Source organism: Papaver somniferum, chromosome 7 (genome assembly GCF_003573695.1).
Source record: "Papaver somniferum cultivar HN1 chromosome 7, ASM357369v1, whole genome shotgun sequence".
Classification (NCBI taxonomy): Eukaryota; Viridiplantae; Streptophyta; class Magnoliopsida; order Ranunculales; family Papaveraceae; genus Papaver; species Papaver somniferum.
Genome location: NC_039364.1, coordinates 126,019,280 through 126,036,396, shown reverse-complemented (window position 1 = coordinate 126,036,396; position 17,117 = coordinate 126,019,280).

Below are 17,117 nucleotides of genomic sequence, written 5' to 3'. Positions count from 1 at the left end.
AGTGGGTGTGTGGGACCGGCTAGGGCATGGCCGGCCGGCTAGATCCCGGTCCCACAATTTTTCCTAATCTTTTAATATTTTTCATGATTTTAGAGAAAATACATGAAATTAGGTAATTTTAGGGAAAATTCATAAAATCAAGGAATTTTCATAATTTGAAAAAGACTAATAATATAATGGGACGTGAGGTGTGGGACCGGTCCCGGCCAAGACATGGCCGGCTGGTGCTCGGTCCCGCGACACCTTTCTCTAATTTTATTATTTTGATAAAATCATGTGATTTAGATATTTTCTTTTAAATAAAGGAAATTTGCTCGAACGAGAGGATTTTCATGAGATCGTGAAAATAATAAAAACATGATAAAATATAAAATTGGGCGCGGGACTGGTCACGGCATGACTGGCCGGCTGGTGAGCCTAGTCCCCTGGCGCTTTTGCTTAATATTTTATTATTATTATTTTCCCTCCCTATTTTGCATAGGTTCCTCGTTCGTTCGTATTTTTGAAATGCTCGTTCGTGCAGTCAAAATGCTGGTCTGTGCATTATCTGCTAATTACACTTGCACCATTTTCGTCAGGGCTTATTCGATGCTCAGATGCCTTTTTCGTCGAATATTTATTACTAACCTGTGGAATTCTGCTGGGAAGAACTATAAATTGAAGTAACGAAATATAACGAGGAATCGTAGAATATTGTTGGATATTCAGGCGATTAATTGACGACTCGTAGAATATTACTGGATATTCAGACGATGGCTCGTAGAATATTGCTGGATATTCATACGATTTGAGATAATTAATTGCTGGGTCTACACTAGAAGGGCTTCCTGTCTAGGAGCATTAATCATCTGCGGGTTGAGCAGTATGAACTTGCTGGAGTGTCATATTCCTCTTGCATAGTCGTGGAAAACCTGGTTACATCCCGAAGACGTTGTCGCTCTATACTAGTAGACATGCTGTCTAGGAGCCGCCCAATCTTTCGATTCTATACAGTATGGGATATGTCGTGGCCTCAGCTGAGAGACTACACATCTTCATCTTCTCTGAGAGACTTTCTCTATCAGAGGTGGCATGAGCTTTCATGCATAGAGACATGAGTCTCGATACTCATCTGATTGCCGGATCTGGAGTAATTACTGAAATTGCTCAGTTTTCGTAAGATATGCCGCTGTCTCAGCTGAGAGACTACACATCTACACGTACTGTGAGAGACAGCCTTCTCAGTCAGATATTTATGGCATGAGCTTTCACGCTTTAGTGAGAGACATGATCCTCAATACTCATCCGGTTGCCGAATCTGGAGTATAGTTTTACAATCTACCTTTTGTCGAAAATCCACCATCTACACATGCACAGAGACATGAGTCTCGATACTCATCCATTGTCGGATCCGGAGTAATTACTGAAATTTCTCAGTATTCATGAGATGTGTCGTGGCCTCAGCTGAGAGACTACACATCTACACGTACTCTGACAGACAGCCTTCTCAGTCAGAGATTTATGACATGAGCTTTCATGCTTTAATGAGAGACATGAGTCTCAATACTCATCCGGTTGACGAATCTGGAGAATAGTTTTACAATTCTACCCTTTGTCGAAAATCCACCATCTACACCTAAAACAATCTGCCTTTCACCAGCTGCTAGAGTAGAACCTCTCTTGGCAGCAACATCAGCAGAAAAATTTGTCTCTCTAAAAATGTGCTTGTATATGATAAAATCAATTCTGCTAATAGCTTTCCTCCACCTCATGTAGACAAACCAAGTAATTTTCCCTTGAGCAAAATCTTCAATAACTGTTTTTGAATCTGAGCATAATACAATCTTATCCATTCCCAATTCCACTGCTAATTCTGCTGCACTTACCACACCATACACCTCTTCAATGTAATTTGTTCAAATACCTATGCCCCCGGATAAAACTCCAAGCACTTGACATTGGTAGTCTCTTACTACAACTCCAAAACCAGCAGCTCCTGGGTTACCAAAGGATGAACCATCACAGTAGAACATAATATATCCAAAGGATGAAGGATGACAATAACAGGTGATAACTCTCTGAAACTTGTTGTGCCTTACACCAAGATTGAAAAAATTAATTATTTGCAAATCGTAGTGTTGACTCCACTTGTTACTCTTCATCCTGTATCCACCCTCAAAAACCATCTGAAAAAGCGGGGGTCTAACAATACCACCCAATATTTCACTTAGGAATCTGTATGGACTAACTCCGAAATACTTTGCTAGAGAATCAACTAGACAGTCAAACTCAATCTAGATAAAAGTATCTCAAGGAGTTAATATCTCTCTCTTGATTTGATTTTTACTCAAGCTAAAACCAATAGCGAGTCTTTATCAAATACAAGGTGTACTTGGACGGTACCAAAGACCAATGTCCAAGGATCAATCAATACCAATCAACAACCAAAGGTTGGATTTCCAATTGATGATCACGAACGCACAACCTGTATCATTTCAATTATATAAAATATAATGCGGAAAAGAAATAACACATACACCAGAAATTTTGTTAACGAGGAAACCGCAAATGCATAAAAACCCTGGGACCTAGTCCAGATTGAATACACACTGTATTAAGCCGCTACAGACACTAGCCTACTGAAAACTAACATCGTACTGGACTATAGTTGAACCCCAATCAGTCTCCCACCAATCCAAGGTACAGTTGTACTCCTACGCCTCTGATCCCAACAAGATACTGCGCACTTGATTCCATTAGATGATCTCACCCACAACCAAGAGTTGTTGTAACCCAAAATCACAAACTTGATAATAAACAGATTTGTCTCACACAGAAAATTCTATCAAAGGATAAATCTGTCTCCCACAGATAAACCCTAGGTTTTGTTCTGTATTTTGATATAAAATCAAGGTGAACAGGAACCAATTGATAATCCGGTCTTATATTCCCGCAGAACATCCTAGATTAATCAATCACCTCTTTACAATCCTTCCTGACTATACAGCAGAATTTTGGAAAAACACCTGTATCATTTCAACTATATAAAGTATAATGCGGAAAAGAAATAACACAGACACCAGAAATTTTGTTAACGAGGAAACCGAAAATGCAGAAAAACCCGGGGACCTAGTCCAGATTGAATACACACTGTATTAAGCCGCTACAGACACTAGCCTACTGCAAACTAACTTCGGACTGGACTATAGTTGAACCCCAATCAGTCTCCCACCGATCCAAGGTACAGTTTTACTCCTACGCCTCTGATCCCAGCAGGATACTGCGTACTTGATTCCCTTAGATGATCTCACCCACAGCCAAGAGTTGTTGTAACCCAAAATCATAGACTTGATATTAAACAGATCTGTCTCACACAGAAAATTCTATCAAAGGATAAATCTGTCTCCCACAGATAAACCCTAGGTTTTGTTCTGTATTTTGATATAAAATAAAGGTGAACAGGAACCAATTGATAATCCGGTCTTATATTCCCGAAGAACATCCTAGATTAATCAATAACCTCTTTACAATCCTTCCTGACTATACAAGCGGATTGTCGAGGAATCACAAACAGTGAGACGAAGATGTTTGTGATTTTATTTGCCTATCGGAGAACTCTCACGATCTCAAGCCAATCAATCGATTGTACTCGTACGATAGAAGATGCAAGATCAGATCACACAACTACGATAAAGTAGTATCGGTCTGGCTTCACAATCCCAATGAAGTCTTTAAGTCGTTAACCTGATTTTAGAGAAGAAAATCAAAGGTTAATGGAGATCGACTCTAGCGGGCGCACTAGTAGCACACAGACGTGTGGGGATTAGTTTTGCACAATGCTAGATGTCTCCTTTATATAGCCTTCAAATCAGGGTTTTGCCTTAGTTACAAAGCAATCCTTATTCACCGTTAGATGAAAACCTGATTTAGATTCAAGCTAATATTTCTCAACCGTTAGATCGAAAACTTAGCTTGTCACACACACTTGGGTAGACGTTTACTGGGTTCGTGAAAACCATGCCCAAACGTGTACGTGTATGTTGGTTCAACATAGTAACCCAAAAGGTTAACCATATGAGCATTTCATATTAACCTTGTTCTTCTTCACCATAACTAGTTCAATTGACTCAAATGAACTAGTTAAAGAGTTGTTCAATTGCTATGAGATCTTATGTAACTACACAAGACACAATTGAAACAAAGATGATTCGATTCGATTGAATCGGCTCATGAACATTATAGCCACGGTTTGCATAAAGCATTCCTTAGTAATTTAATGTTTCATGTTCAGAGCACATCTTTAGATCATAACCTCTTAAGTTCACAAACAAGTTCGCGGACTTAAGTTAATCGGTTGAGTTTTCCAAACTCAGCAGAAATTCTCGGAAAGAGAACTTCGCCGCAGTTCGCGGACTTAGCACACAAACGAGTTTTGGAAAATCCAGCAGAAATTCTCGGTCGAGAACTTCCGACAGTTCGCGGACTTGGCAAGCCAATTCCACAATCCTCCCGATTTCTCTTGATCAACAAAGTTCGAAAACTTCGGTTCAAGGAATACATGGTTATGTAATCTAAACTCTCATTTCAATCATTGAGACATTCTCAGAGGACGCTATGTAGCCGTTATTCACAGACCGATTCACGTCAGAGCAATTCTCAAAGTGATTGAAACTTTTCATGACTTTCGTCACTAGGTGAAGATAAACTTGATCAAAGCGAAACGCTTTACCAACACACGATTTCGAGATAAAAGATAAGCAATGAATGCTCAGCTCGAAATGTCAAATGTGTATGATCTAGTCTATATAGCATACGACTTTTGTCTCATAAGAAGTAGGAGATAGAAGAGATAGACTTTTGAGTGATAGATAAGTTCAAGTCTCCACATACCTTTTTGTTGATGAAGTTCCACGGTTCCTTGTATAGATCTTCGTCGTTGTATGATGAATCGCCATGAAGTCCTTGAGCTCAACTACACTTTTCTATCCTAGTCCGAGACTTAGCTATGTAGGCTAGAAATCAAGACTTATAGTTTTGATCACTAACATTGACAAACATGCTTGAGATAGCAACGCATGCGAGGTTGACCGAGCTATGCTCTAACAATCTCCCCCTTTGTCAATTTTAGTGACAAAACTATTAATACATATGGAATACAAAAAAGATAAACTTTAGTGGCTCCTATTCCATAGTCTAATCTTCAACGTTCCTTGAAATCTTCGTCCTTCCAAGTACTCCAATGATCCCAAAGGTTGTAAGTTTAGCACCATCGTTGTTGAAGATCCGTAGCTATAACAATGAGAGAAATCGAGATTCTCGATCATTATTATACAGTGTCATAGTATTATTATATAACATCAAAGTCCAATTGTATCACGACTTTAACAATAATACTACGGTGATATGTATCACTCCCCCTTAGTCAATACTCCATCTCGATCATGGAAACCACTCCCCCTTACACAATGATCCGAAAACCATATGTATTTGTAGTGTGAACTACAATATTTCTCCCCCTTTTTGTCAATAAAATTGGCAAAGGTACAAGAATGGGATCATAATGAAATTTCCACAAGAGACATTTCATTACCAAAAGAAAAATACATACCAACTTAATTTAGATGCAATCTAATAGCCGAAGCTAAAAACATTCATCAAGGAGTTTTAAGATACAAGATAACCCCTATAAAATTCCACAGCCGCACTCCCTGCAAGATATTACCATTAAGCACAAGTTCAAAAGAACTCTCCCCCATTTGATGTCATTCCCGAGAGAACAACAAGAGCGACCTTAATTTCAAAAGAAAAGAAGGATTTTTTTTATTGGACACCAAAAACCATAGGAATGATTTTCTATATCCAAAGCTCAACCAAATTAACCACAAGTAAACCCATGATTAATTCAATTGGAATACGCAACTAAATCAAACCACAAAAGTGACCAATTTAATTGAAAGTGCTCAACATAAGTAAACTCACGGATCTACGACTAAGTCAATAACACGGAGATGACTAACTTAACCGTTTAAATACTCAACATAAGGAAAACCTTACGGAATATATGACTACATTAACCAAAGAACATGATAGTGTATCCTTTCATATACTCAATACAAGAACTTGTGAAATATATGAAAACTCAACTAGATTAATTACAAGAGAACCTATAATTAATCTAATTGGAATACAAACAACCAAACTAATCACCGAAGTAATCAATTTAATTATTTTGGGCTCAACATAAGAGAACTTATGGAACCCCGACAAAGTTCATCATAGAATATGACAACCTTAACCGTACATGTACTCGACATAAGAAAGAAAACTTATGGAGTACAAACTAAATAACCAAAATAGTTGATTAATTTAGTTCCTAATGCTCGACATATAGCATCTTATGGAACAACCAACCAAGCCAAGGTAAATCGACTTAGTTGTAAGGTGCTCAACATAAGACACACAATGGAGCCTTCACGGTAAAACATAATAAAATGGATCAATGAAGATCAATACTGTGGATAACATACAAGGATCTATTCTATTTTCCATCATAATGACATAATAGATTTTATCCGTGTTGAACAAAATATTTTATCCTATTTTCCATCAGATACATGATTGCATAGGCTTAACTTTTGTATATGTCAAAAGTCCATTCGTCCTTTCACCAATACGAACACCGATTCATGAACGACTTTACTTTTGACTGCAATATGGGACCTTCAAGTTCACGGACGTAAACAATACATATCCCATAAAAATATTGCAACATCACAAACCATTAAAATACTGCTATAAACATCATCCTCCAAATATTTTTAGAATTTAATACCCAATAAACCTAAAAAATAACATAAGAAGATGAAAACAAAAATAGCTATATGTAGTCACAATCATCGCTATTCAAAGCACTAGTTATTCTTCCAACTAATCCAAAAAGAAGACATACTAGGCAAATAAGAAGATGCATTACTCATCACCTTTATCATCGGACAATTTCCAAGTAGCTTGAATTGAATCCAACTCTTCCTTGAGCTCGGGACACTTGGTTCCAATTAACGACACTTGATCTTTTAAGCACTTTACTCTTGCATTTACCTTGCACACACCCTTGTAAACTTTTTGAATAAGCCTCAAGGTGGTAGGGTCTTCAACATTAAGAAAAGTACCTATTTGTCGTTTGCGAACATTTTCCCTTATACGCCGAAAAGTACATGGACGAACAAGTTTGGGAACCCCAAGATAATTTCCAATAAAATCAAGTCCAAGATCACGGCAAATTTGGCTAATCAAACAAGGATAGCCTAACATCTTGATGTGAGAATTCATTGTCATCATTTGAAAGATGATAAAGCCACAAATATCAAGATCTGTATTGTCGGATGCAAGGAAGAAGACCAATTCCGCAAACTCATAACTCCACCAAGAATTCTCAATTGTGGAGGGACAAAGGTTAGAGATACCGAGTTTTCCAGACGCCATTAAAGCAATACTAAGATCATTAGTAGGAAACTTTCCTTGACTCCAAACAACCTTCTTTCCACAAAGTCCAACAGAGATATCATCATATATGAAGACGTTCATCACTTGGTCCAGGTAACCGTACGTTGCCCAACGGTATTTTGGTGACCCTTGAAATTAACTCTCTATTAACAAGAAACCTTTCTCTATTTATCATGGATTTGAATTCCATCTTCTTAAAATCAACATCAGGAATGTTGGCATAGAAAATCCTTGTTAGAGAATCAAAACCTTCACCGAGGCCATTAAAAATATTCCCAAGATTGAAATTTTTGAAGCAAGTTAAATCCTTTGCATATCCACTAAAGGTTTCCAATTTCTTTTCTAGAATAAAACCTTTGGAAGCAATCCTATCAAAAGTTCTAGCACAAGAATCATTCACAAACCTAATTCTAAGAGAATTTTGATCACAAGGTGGATTCAAGCTAGAGGATTTTGAGCTTTTAGAACTCTTTTCCATGCTTCTAGAAATCATCATAAAGAGATACTCAAAAGGAGATTACTTACTTGAAGAGAACCTCAAACACCCTTCCTTTTGATTTCTTCAAAGAAGCTTTAATGGTGGAGAAGCACAAACCCTAGTTCACGTACACGGACGGAAGATGAGAAAGGAGAAGGTTCGCGGACCACCAACATATATATATCCCTCATTCATGGGCTTGGGTTGTACACAAACCGTGATCCATAAGACTTAAGGAAAAATCTTATCCCTTTCCACATAAGTGGTAAAAAACCAACAAAAAGTGGAAGAAAACAGAGGTAATAGAAGGTTAACCAAACAACATCACAACTGTACACAACTCAAGCCATTTCTTGCCCCACATCAAGATATGTACAAATGGGGAAAAGCCAGTCTTTTTACCAAGAGGCATAATACGCAGAGGAATTCTCATGCGACACATCTGGTTGATAGGTGTGACAGACCCTGTAGTATAATCAAAATAATGATGATAGTCAGGGAAGCTGGAGCTTTCTATCCTTTGTTGGTTCGGGCTAGAAGAAGGATATTTCTGATATCTGGGTTGTTCAGTATTAACAGTTTTAACACGACCAACACCCTTTCCGGAAAGATTCTTAGACTTAACAGAATTAAGTTTTTCTAAGAATTTAAAAACGCCTTCGAATGCTTTAAACATATATTTATCAATTGATCCATCACGATAGTATTCCTCATAGAGATCAAGAGTTAATCTAGTGAGGTTCCATATCCTTAAGCATATTGAACGTTTTCCCAATTTTTCTTTCCTTTTATTTTTTCCTTCAGATTGCTTCTTAACATCTAAATCTCCCCTTTTAGATGAAGTAAGATTATCATGAGAACCCAGAGGTTTTAACCATAACAATCTTTGAACAATCTTTAAGGAATTCTGGCGTGCGTTACAGATGTCAGGAGCAAATTTTACACAGAAATTTCCCATAGGGCAATTTATATGGAACGAACAAACACAAACTTATTAGGTTTACCGTGTTTGCCTTCTCTGATACCAATTGAAAAAGCGGGGGTCTAACAACACCACCCAATATTTTGCTTAGCAATCTGTATGGACTAAATCTGAAATACTTTGCTAGAGAATCAACTAGACAATCAGACTCAATCTAGATAAAAGTATCTCAAGGAGTTAATATCTCTCTCTTGATTTGATTTTTACTCAAGCTAAAACCAATAGCGAGTCTTTATCAAATACAAGGTGTACTTGGACGGTACCAAAGACCAATGTCCAAGGATCAATCAATATCAATCAACAACCAAAGGTTGGATTTCCAATTTGATGATCACGAACGCACAACCTGTATTATTTCAATTATATAAAATATAATGCGGAAAAGAAATAACACATACACCGGAAATTTTGTTAACGAAGAAACCGAAAATGCAGAAAAACCCCGGGACCTAGTCCAGATTAAATACACACTGTATTAAGCCGCTACAAACACTAGCCTACTGCAAACTAACTTCGGACTGGACTATAGTTGAGCCCTAATCAGTCTCCCCCCGATCCAAGGTACAGTTTTACTCCTACACCTCTGATCCCAGCAGGATGCTGCGCACTTGATTCCCTTGTATGATCTCACCCACAACCAAGAGTTGTTGTAACCCAAAATCACAGACTTGATAATAAACAGATCTGTCTCACACAGAAAAGTCTATCAAAGGATAAATCTGTCTCCCACAGATAAACCCTAGGTTTTGTTCCGTCTTTTGATATAAAATCAAGGTGAACGGGAACCAATTGATAATCCAGTCTTATATTCCCGAAGAACAGCCTAGATTAATCAATCACCTCTCTATAATCCTTCCTTATTATACAAGCGGATTGTCGAGGAATCACAAACAGTGAGAGGAAGATGTTTGTGACTTCTTTATCTTGCCTATCGGAGAACTCTCACGATCTCAAGCCAATCAATCGATTGTACTCGTACGATAGAAGATGCAAGATCAGATCACACAACTACGATAAAGTAGTATCGGTCTGGATTCACAATCCCAATGAAGTCTTTAAGTCATTAACCTGATTTTAGAGAAGAAAATCAAAGGTTAATGGAGATCGACTCTAACGGGTGCACTAGTAGCACACAGACGTGTGGGGATTAGTTTTTCACAATGCTAGATGTCTCCTTTATATAGCCTTCAAATCAGGATTTTGCCTTAGTTACAAAGCAATCCTTATTCACCGTTAGATGAAAACCTAATTTAGATTCAAGCTAATATTTCTCAACCGTTAGATCGAAAACTTAGCTTGTCACACACACTTGGATAGACGTTTACTGGGTTTGTGAAAACCATGCCCAAACGTGTACGTGTATGTTGGTTCAACATAGTAACCCAAATGGTTAACCATATGAGCATTTCATATTAACCTTGTTCTTCTTCACCATAACTAGTTCAATTGACTCAAATGAACTAGTTAAAGAGTTGTTCAATTGCTATGAGATCTTATGTAACTACACAAGACACAACTGAAACAAAGATGATTCTATTTGATTGAATAGGCTCATGAACATTATACCCACGGTTTGCAAGCATTCCTTAGTAATTTAATATTTCATGTTCAGAGCACATCTTTAGATCATAACCTCTTAAGTTCACAAACAAGTTCGCGGACTTAAGTTAATCGGTTGAGTTTTCCAAACTCAACAGAAATTCTCGGAAAGAGAACTTCTGCCAGTTCGCGGACTTAGCACACAAATGAGTTTTGGAAAATCCAACAAAAATTCTCGGTCGAGAAATTCCGACAGTTCGCAGACTGAGTCTGCGAACTAGGTTCGCGGACTTGGCAAGCCAATTCCACAATCCTCCCAATTTCTCTTGATCAACAAAGTTCGAAAACTTCGGTTCAAGGAATACATGGTTATGTAATCTAAACTCTCATTTCAATCATTGAGACATTCTCATAGGACGCTATGTATCCGTTATTCACAGACCGATTCACGTCAGAGCAATTCTCAAAGTGATTGAAACTTTTCATGACTTTCGTCACTAAGTGAAGATAAACTTGATCAAAGAGAAACGCTTTACCAACACACGATTTCGAGATAAAAGATAAGCAATAAATTCTCAGCTCCAAATGTCAAATGTGTATGATCTAGTCTATATAGCATACGACTTTTGTCTCATAAGAAGTAAGAGATAGAAGAGATAGACTTTTGAGTGATAGATAAGTTCAAGTCTCCACATACCTTTTTGTTGATGAAGTTCCACGGTTCCTTGTATAGATCTTCGTCGTTGTATGATGAATCGCCATGAAATCCTTGAGCTCAACTACACTTTTTTATCCTAGTCCGAGACTTAGCTATGTAGGCTAGAAATCAAGACTTATAGTTTTGATCACTAACATTGACAAACATGCTTTAGATAGCAACGCATGCGAGATTGACCGAGCTATGCTCTAATACCATCTTCTTGATTTTAGATTTGAATTGTTTCTCATTTGGTATCATGTCTTCAAATATCCTTTTATTCTTTTGAAACCATAATTCCTTAATAACTGAACAAGCAGCAGTTATCCAAATCTCTCTAATTAGTGGACTACAATTCCTGGCACTTGTCCAAATATCATCAAAAGTTTCTGGTGACTTGAAACCAAATGTAAGACAGATCCATCTTCAAATTTTGAGGCTAAAATTACAGTGCCATAGAAGGTGATTCATGCTGTCTTGTTCACTTTCACAGATACAGCATCTTAATGCAAGACTGTAGCCTCTCTCTACCATAACAGAATCATCTATAAAGACACCATGTACTATTTTCCAAATATTGCTTGCTATGCTTGGATGCAAATAAGAATTCCATATCTTTTAAGAAAAATGCATATTGGGTTCTTTGTGTCTTATAATGGAAATTGCTGAAGAAGTTGAGAACATACCATTTAAAGTGCATGTCCAAAAAAGTTTATCTTGTCCTCCTCCTATGTCAGGCAGATTGAAAGACAACGGATGCAATAGAAAGCTAAAATTGATGTTTAAACACAATAGCAAAACTGTACGCAACTCAAACCATTTTCTTGCCCCATTCCACGATATATACAAACGGGGAATTGCCATCATTGTTACCAAGAGGCATAATGCGCAGAGGGATTCTCATGCGACATTTCTGGTTAATATGTGTGAACAGTCCCTGTAGTATAATCAAAGTAATGATGATAGTCAGGGCAGTTAGAGCTTTCTATCCTTCGTTTGTTCTGGCTAGAAGGAGGATACCTCCGATTTCTGGGTTCCATAGTATTAACATATTCAACACATACATAACCCTTTTCAGAACGATTCTTAGACTTAACAGATTTAAGTTTTCTAAGAATTTAAAAACGCCTTCGAAAGATTTGAATATATCTTTATCAATTGATCCACCACGATAGTATTCCTCAAAGAGATCAAGAGTTAATCTAGTGAGGTTCCATATCCTTGAGCGTGTCGAGCGTTTTCTCAATCTTTCCTTCTTTTTATTTTTTCCTTCTGATTGATTCTTAACATCTAAATCTTCCCTTTTAGATGAAGTAAGATTATCATGAGAACCCAGAGGTTTTAGCCATAATAATCTTTGAACAATCTTTAAGGAAATCTGGCGTGCGCTACAGATGCCAAGAACAAGTTTTCCAAAGAAATTTCCCATGGGACAATTTTTAAGGAACGAACAAACACAAACTTATTAGGTTTAAGGTGTTTGCCGACTCTGATACCAATTGAAAAAGCGGGGTCTAACAACACCACCCAATATTTCGTTAGCAATCTGTATGGACAAACTCGAATATACTTTTAAGAGAATCAACAAGACTCAATCAATTAAAAATATATCAACGAGTTTATATCTCTCTCTTGATTTGATTTCCTCAAACAGAAACTGCGAGTACTAATCAAATACAAGGAATAACTTGGATGGTACCAAAGACGAACATCCAAGTGTCAATCAATATCAACCAACAACCGTTAGGTCGGATTCTCCAATTGATTGATCTAACGCACAACCTGTATTATTTCAATTATAAAGATAAAATAATATAATGTGGAAATTAAAATTACACAGACACCAGAAATTTTGTTAACGAGGAAACCGCAAATGCATAAAAACCCCGGGACCTAGTCCAGATTGAACACACACTGTATTAAGCCGCAACATACACTAGCCTACTCCAAGCTAACTTCGGAATGGACTGTAGTTGAACCCCAATCAGTCTCCCACTGATCCAAGGTACAGTTGTACTCCCTACGCCTCTGATCCCAGCAGGATACTGCGCACTTGATTCCCTTAGCTGATCTCACCCACAACTAAGAGTTGCTACGACCCAAAATCGCAAGCTTTGACAATAAACAAATATGTCTCACACAGACAAGTCTATCAAAGGATCAATCTGTCTCCCACAGAAAAACCCTAAAGTTTTTGTTCCGTCTTTTGATAATAATCAAGGTGAACAGGAACCAATTGATAATCCGGTCTTATATTCCCGAAGAACAGCCTAGATTAATCAATCACCTCACAACAATCTTAATCGTATGGTAGCGAAACAAGATGTTGTGGAATCACAAACAATGAGACGAAGATGTTTGTGATTACTTTTTATATCTTGCCTATCGGAGATATCAAATCTCAAGCCAATCAATCTAATTGTACTCGTACGATAGAAGATGCAAGATCAGATCACACAACTACGATAAAAGTAGTATCGGTCTGGCTTCACAATCCCAATGAAGTCTTTAAGTCGTTAACCTGGTTTTAGAAGAAGAAAACCAAAGGTTAAAGGAGAATCGACTCTAGTACACAAACTAGTATCACACATAAGTTGTGGGGATTAGTTTTGCATAATACTAGATGTCTCCTTTATATAGTCTCTCAAATCAGGGTTTTGCCTTGGTAACAAAGCAATCAATATTCACCGTTAGATGAAAACCTGATTTAGATTCAAGCTAATATTTCTCAATCGTTAGATAGAAAACTTATCTTGTTATACACAAATGAACTGCACGCTTCTAGGTTTGTTAACCGTACCCAAACGTGTACATTGTTGGTTCAACAATAGTTAACAAAAGGTTAGCCATATGAGCATTCCATATCAACCATGTTCTTCTTCACCATAACTAGTTCAAATGACTCAAATGAACTAGTTAGAAAGTTGTTCAATTGCAAGGAAATATTATGTAACTACACAAGACACAATTGAAGCAAATATGATTTGATTCACTTGAATCGGTTCATGAACTTTTATAGCCACGGTTTGCAAACTGCATTCCTTAGTATTTTTAAAGTTTAAGTTCAGAAATCATCTTCATATATATAAACTTCTTAAGTTCGCACACTAGGTTCGCGGACTTAAGCAACCGACAGAGTTTACAAACTCCAGCAGAAAATCTCGGCAAGAGACCTTCCGCCGGTTCGCGGACTGGTACTCACGCAACTAGTTTGTCAACTACAGCAGAATTTCTCGGGATGAGAAGTTCGGCAGTTCGCGGACTGAGTTCGCGGACTTGGCAACAAGCCATTCTTCCGGTTTCTATTGATCAACAAAGTTCGCAAACTTTGGTTCAAGGAATAGGACTTATACATAAATGTGTTTCCACAACAATGCTTATGTCCATAATTGGTTATGTAATCTAAACTCATTTCAATCATTGAAACATTATTAGAGGATGTTATATAGTTGTTACACCATTTCTCGTCAAAGCAATTTTCAAGATGATTGAAACATATCATGACTTTCATCACTAGGTAAAGATAAACTTGGTCGAAGCGAAAATCTTACCAACACATATTTCGAGATATAGATATGCGAGGTATACTCGGCTCGAACTACCAAATGTGTATAATCTAAGTCTATATATAGCATACGACTTTTTATCTCAAGAAGTAGGAGATAGAGTAGATATACTTTTGAGTGACAGATAAGTTCAAGTCTTCACATACCTTTTTGTCGAGAAGTTCCACCGGTTCCTTGAGTAGTTCTTCTACTTGTATGATGAATCGCCATGAAGTCCTTGAGCTCAACTACACTTTCTATCCTAGTCCGAGACTTATCTATAATAGACTAGAAATCAAGACTTATAGTTTTGATCACTAACATTGACAAACATGCTTGAGATAGCAACGCATGCGAGTTCGACCGAGCAATGCTCTAACATCAGTTCCTTCAAATTTCTGGGGTGAATTTGTTCTCACATCAGTGTATACAATCAATCGTGTGCCAACAGCTGTTATAGGTGGTATTTCACCCTATGAGTGTCTGTATGGAAACAAACCCAACTACTCTGAGCTTAAAACTTTTGGTTCCACATGTTTCATTCTTTTACCTGAACGAGAACGAAACAAACTTACTCAGAAGAATGCCATGTGTGTTTTTCTTGGGTATGGAGTTGAGCATAAGGGATATCTTTCCTATGATCCAGTTAACCGCAAATTGCGTGTATCACGCCATGTTACCTTCTGGGAAAAGATTCCTTTTTGGACTCTCCCTAAGATTAAGTCATCAACTTTTGAAAGGTTTACGTATTTAGATTCCTTTTCATTAGATGTCACTAGCCTTCACCAGAGTCCTTAATAAACACTGAGAATTTCCAAATAATTCCTGAAGAACTCAACTACTCTATGACTCAACCTGACAGTGCGACTCAGGAATCAGATCCTTGTCCTGAAGAGACTTTTTTGCCACCTCGTAATCGAAGACCACCATCTAAGTATGCAAATTATCATTGTTCTTTATCTTCTATCTTGTCATTTTATGAACCAAAAACATACAGAGAAGCAGCAGCCATTCCATAATGGCAGGATTCAATGCATGATGAATTGGATGCTCATAAAGAGGCAGGGATATGAGAAATAGTGGATCTTTCTCCTGGAAAGTCAGTTGTTGGAAGCAGATGAGTCTATAAAGTTAAAACCAAGTCAGATGGTGAGTTTGAAAGACGTAAGTCACGATTTGTTGCAAAAGGGTATACACAAGAGTATGGTGTTGATTATGAAGAAACATTTTCACCAGTGGCTAGAATGGTTACAGTTCGTATATTACTTGTTGTTGCTGCAGCACGACAATAGAAGCTTCATCAAATGGACGTGAAAAACGCCTTTCTTCATGGTGAGTTACAAGAGGAGGTGTACATGCAACCACCCTATGGTTTGCCTCATGGACCAAATCAAGTATGTAAACTTCGACGGGTGTTGTATGGACTCAAACAAGCACCTCGTTCTTGGTTTGAGAAGTTTAGCATTGCAATTCTTCAGTATAGTTTTAGACAAAGCTTCTATGACTCAGCTATGTTCATCAGATCATCAGACAAAGGTATTGTTCTTCTTCTCTTGTATGTTGATGACATGGTTATTACTGGAAGTGACACACAAGGTATTGATGATCTCAAGTCATATCTCAGTGAATGTTTTAAGATGAAAGATCTTGGATCCTTGAGTTATTTTCTTAGCATTGAAGTTGGCACGTCTTCCACTGGATACTTCATATCACAAGTGAAATACACATTTGAGACTATACGACGAGCAGGGTTATCTGACAATAAGGTAACTGACACACCTCCTGAATTGAATACTAAATACAGTCCTACAGATGGGACTTTATTGTCCAATCCAACATTGTATCATCAGTTAGTAGGGAGTCTTAATTATCTGACCATTACAAGACCAAACATAAGTCATGTTGTTCACATTATCAATCAGTTTATGTCTGCTCCAAGGTCTACCCATTATGCAGCTGTTATCAGAATTCTGAGATATATTAAGGGGTGTCTGTGTCAAGGACTATGTTTCTCTTCCAAGTCTGATCTCACTCTTCGTGCATACTCTGATTCAGATTGGGCTGGAGATGTTACGGACAGAAGATCTATTACAGGATATTGTGTATTCTTGGGAGATTCTTTGATTTCCTGGAGAAGTAAAAAGCAAAGTGTGGTTTCTCGTTCAAGTGCTAAAGTAGAGTATAGAGCTCTTGGTCACACCACGTCTGACCTAATTTGGTTACGATGGCTCCATTGTGATATGAGAGTTCAAATTTCTACTCATACACCATTGTAATGTGATAACAAAGCTGCTATTCAGATTACACACAATGATGTTTTCCATGAACGTACAAAACATATCGAGATAGATTGCCATTTTACTCGTCATCATTTTAAGAAAGGTACAATCACTC